Genomic DNA, 5,000 nt, shown 5'->3' with positions numbered 1-5,000 from the left:
TAGATGTTGCAGATTAATGAAAAGCCACAAATACATCTTTGAAAGATTGGATTACACCTGATGTCATCAGACTTCACCGCTTCGTTGAATTCTGCTTCTGCGCCTGTGGTGTGTGGGGTGGGTGTGTGATGGCTCTGATGCACAGATATGAGGATGTGAGAGACATGTTCTGTCCCAACCCTGTTATAAAGTAGATCTACAGAGCAATAGTGATGTAATAAAGACAGATAGAGGTAGCTGTGTCTGTCTCTTTAGTCGTCACAGTGGGGACTATATGATATAGAGTAGGCAGTGGATGATGAGAGATATGGGCCGTTCTGTCACCATTCTAATAGCTTCAGGATACAGACGTGAGGTAGATGTAAGACACCCGTGAGGCCAATCATGCCTTATGTGAGTGAAAAAAAAAGCTATATAACAATACGTATGTCATACAAGTGCAAGCAGTGTATGTGGAAAAACAGAATCTGTGGATACATGGTGAAGAAAAAGCAGACACAGCAAGTCATGATATCCAGCTGCAAAGTGATGCCCTGCAAAATGTGTTATACACAAGACAGCTGCTGCAATATGAAAATGTCATGCAATGAGTTAAATTATTAGCAACCATTGCTATGATATGGAGCATACAACTATATGATAGAAGATTTGAATAGCATGAGAGAGCTTCCTCCATTCCTTAAGACCCTCTCACTCCCTCCCTGTCCTTCCAGCACCTTCCACCAGACTCTCCTCAATGAAGAGCCTCCTCGTTCTCTCTTCTTCCTCCTTCAATCTGCACCTTTCACACTGTTTCTCTTCCTCCAATTCTTCTCTCCTCTTCTTCCTCCTTGCTCCCTCCTCTTCCTCCTGAACCCCTCTTCCTTCCCTCCTTCCTTATTCTTCCTCTCTTTCTCCTCCTCCCCTCCTCTCTCCTCTCCCTCCCCTCTCCTCCTTCTTATCTTCCTCCCCTTCCTCCTTCCTCCTCTCTCCTTCTCTCCTTCCTTCTTCTCATCTCCTCCATCTCCTTCTCCCTCCTCTTCTTACCTCCTCCTCCTCTCCCTCCTCCCTAGTCTGACCTCTTTATCAACTGTCTTCACTGCATCACCAGCCTTCCCAAGCACTTCTCCAAGAACGTGTCTCCTCTGTTCCACCTCTTTCCTCCTCCTCCTTCCTTCCTCCCCACCCACCCCTTGTCCCTCCAACTTCCACCACCACTCCTAGCTCCCTGTTCCACTCTCCATCCTTCTCCCTATGTCTGGTTTCTCATCTCTCCCTGTCTATGTTCCTCCTATTTTCCTCATCCTCTTCCATCTCTTTCACCTTCCCCTACACCTGTCACTCCCTCCTTCAACCTTCATCTTCCTCAAACTTTACATTTCAATCCTTTCATCCCTCACAATTGTCTGATCCCTGTCATCATCTTTATCTGATGTGCCCATGTGCCTTCTGGACCAAATCAGTCAGTCTGAAGGCTATCTAGGGTGGTAGTTCGATGCCTGCTTGCCCTCCCTCCCTTCCCTTCCTTCCCCTTTCACCCTGAGTACTTCCTTTCCCCACCTCCCTCTATTCTCTGCCTCCCCATTTTTCAATCTTCTCCCTCCCCTACACTACTCTCTTGCAATTTTCCCTTCCTTCTACCTTTCCAATCTGTTTTTTGTCTTCTTTTCCTTTCCAATCCCTTTCTCTCCCTCCTTTCTAATCTCTTTCTCTCTTTTTTTTTTCTCCACTTTTCAATTATTCTCTTTCTTCTTCCTCCCTCTCCAATCTCCTTTTCTTCTCATCCTCTCTCCCCCAATCTTCTCCCATCCCCTTTTGCCCTTTCCTATTCTTCCTCCCTTCCTTCCTCCTTTCCAATCTCCTTTCCCTCCCTTTCCAATCTTCTTCTTTTCTACCTTCTATTTCCCATTTTCCTTCCCCCATTCTTTTTTCTCCCTTCCATTCCAGTCTCTCTCCTCCATTCCTTCCCTAATCTCCTTTCTCATTCTCCCTTTCGAATCTTTCCCTCTCTCCCTCGTCTTTCCAATCTCCTCTTTCTATCCCTATTCCAATCTCTCTTATCTTGCTCCCTTTCGAATCTTTCGCTCTCTCCCTTCTAATCTCATCCCCCTTTCACTGTTCCTATTCTCCCTTCTCCTTCCCACCTATCCAATCTCCCTTTCCTCCCCTTTCCTCCGTTCTTCCTTCCATTCCTTCTTCTTCTTCTCCTTCCTCTTCCTCTTCTTTCTTCTTCTTTCTTGTTCCTCTTCTTCTTCTTTTCTCTTTCTTCCTCTTGTTCTTTTCTTCTTCTTCTTTTCTTCTTCTTTCTTTGCTTCTTCTTCTTCTCTTCGTTATTCTCTATCCTTCTTTATCTCCTTTTTTCCTCTTTTTCTTTCATTTGCCTTACTTCTCTTTACCTTTTCCTATCTTTTCCTTCCTTATTCTCTCCCTTCTCTTCCTTCTTCTTCCCTATTCCTCTCCTCTCCCTTCTTCTCCTTCCCCTCCTTCTCCCTGTCTTCCTCTTTATCATCGTCTTTATTATCCTTCATCTCTTGTTTTCTCACTCCTCACTCTTTCTCATTTTTACCTTATCTTCTTTTTTTCTATTTTTAATCCTCTCCTTCTTCCTCATCATCATCATCACCATCGTCATCACCATCGTCATCATCATCACTATCAACCTTATCGTCCTTATCACCATCATCGTCTTCTTCCTCCTCGTAATCATCATCATCCTTTTCTATCCCTCTTCCTGATATTCTATCCACTCTCATCACTTCCTCCTTATCATCCTTTTCTATCCCTCTTCCTGTTATTGTATCCACTCTCATCATCCTCCTTTCTTCCCATTCCTTGCTCCTCCAACCTCTCCCCTTCCCCCCTTATCTACTCCTACCTAAAGCCTTTCTCTATCTACCCCCCTCCGCCCCCACCCCACTTGAAATCTTCCCTCCCCTCCTTAACCCTTTCTCCATACATCCCCAACCTCTGATATATCCCCTCCCATTGTCCCCTCATTCCACCTCCATCTCCACCTCCACTCTTCTTCCACCTCCACCTCCCCATCCATCTTCACCATTCCCCCACTCCTTCCCCCCTCATCCGCACCTTTCATCTTTCCATCCCTCAACCTCCCACTTTCCAACCCTTTATCCCCCATTTTCCACTCCCCCTCCACTCCTCCTTCCACCCTTCCTACACCCCCCCACACACACACCCTAATCCCCCACTCCCCCCATCCCCACTCTCGACTCCTCCACCTCCTCCACCCCCATCCCTCCACTTTCCACCCACCCTTACCGCACTCACCCCTCCCTCCACCTCCCTCCACCTCTTTTCACCCTTCCCACCCCCACTTTCCACCCCCACCCCCAATCCCCCTCACCTGCAGACCCTCCCTCCCACCTTCTTTCCTCCACCCCAACTCCTTACAGCAATTCCTGTTGTTAGCTTGAATCAATACAGTGAACGTGGAAAGGTTTGCTGAATGGAAGGAGGGGGGGGGAGAGGGAGAGAACGAGGAAGAAAGAGGGGAGGGAAGGAGAGGATAGGAGAGAGGGAGAAGGGGAAGAGGGAAGAGGGAGAGGCGTGGCAGGAAAAGGGGAGGATGGAAGAGGGGAGGAGGGAAGAGGGGAAGGAAGAGACGAGGAAGGAGAAGGGGAGGATGGAAGAGGGGATAGAAAGGGAGAGGGGATGAAGAATGGATAGAGGGAAGGGGAGAAGAGGGGAGAGGGAAGGGGAGAGAGAGAGAAGGGGAAAGAGGGGAGAGAGGGAGAGTAAGACGAGAGAGGGAGGGTGGAGAGAAGGGCAAAGAGGGGAGAGGGAGGAGACGAGAAAGGGGTAGGAGGGAAAAGAAGGTAAAGGAGACGAGAGAAGGAGGAGGGAAAAGGAAGAGGAAAAGAGAGAGGGGGAGCAGGGAAAGAAAGGAAGAGGAGAAGAGAGAGGGGAGGGAGGGAAAGGAAGAGGAGAAGAGGGGAGAAGGGCTAAAGGAGTGGAGAAGGGGGAGATAGGGGAGGAAGGTAAGGTAGGGAATAGGAGGAGCGGAGGGGATGGGGAAAAGAGGGGAGATGGGAAAAGCGTCAAACAAGAATACACAGACGAAGGGTGGAGGGGGGAGGGGGAGAGGGGAATAGAGAAAAGAAAGTACACAGACGGAGGAGAGGGGGGAGGGGGGAGGGGGATGCCTGGGGGGATGCTAAATGCTAGATGCAGCGAACTTTGCGTTTTCCGGTTTGGGTCCTTTGCTCGGGTGGGGAGAGAGGGGGGGGTGGGGAGAGAGGGGGTGGGGAGAGGTGGGGAGAGGGGGAGAGGTGGGGGGTGGGGGAGAGGGGGGGTGGGAGAGGTGGGGGGTGGGGAGAGGTGGGGGTGGGGAGAGGGGTGGGGGGTGGGGGAGAGGTGGGGGGTGGGGGAGAGGTGGGGGGTGTGGGGGAGAGGTGGGGGGTGGGGAGAGGTGGGGGGTGGGGAGAGGTGGAGGTGGGGAGAGAGGGGGGTGGGGGGATGGGGGTAGAGAGAGAAAGAGAGAGGAATAGAGAGGAATAGATAGGTAGAGGGAGACAGACAGACAGACTGACTGACAGAGAGGGAGGGTGGCGGGAGAGAGGGGGGAGGAGAGAAAGAGAGAGAGGAATAGAGAGGAATAGATAGGTAGAGGGAGACAGACAGACAGACTGACTGACAGAGAGGGAGGGTGGCGGGAGAGAGGGGGGTAGAGAGAGAAAGAGAGGAATAGAGAGAGAAAATAGATAGACAGAGGGAGACAGACAGACAGATTGACTGACAGAGAGGAGGGGGGGGTAGAGAGAGAAAGAGGGAGAGGAATAGAGAGAAATAGATAGATAGAGGGAGACAGACAGACAGACTGACTGACAGAGAGGGAGGGTGGCGCTAGAGGTGGGGGGTGGGGGGGATGGGGGTAGAGAGAGAAAGAGAGAGGAATAGAGAGAAATAGATAGACAGAGGGAGACAGACAGACTGACTGACTGACAGAGAGGGAGGGGGGCGGAAGTGACGGAGGGACGGGAGAGAGATAGAAAGAAGATAGG

The sequence above is a fragment of the Penaeus vannamei genome, chromosome 6 (genome assembly GCF_042767895.1).
Source record: "Penaeus vannamei isolate JL-2024 chromosome 6, ASM4276789v1, whole genome shotgun sequence".
Taxonomy (NCBI): domain Eukaryota; kingdom Metazoa; phylum Arthropoda; class Malacostraca; order Decapoda; family Penaeidae; genus Penaeus; species Penaeus vannamei.
This window is presented reverse-complemented; position numbering follows the sequence as displayed.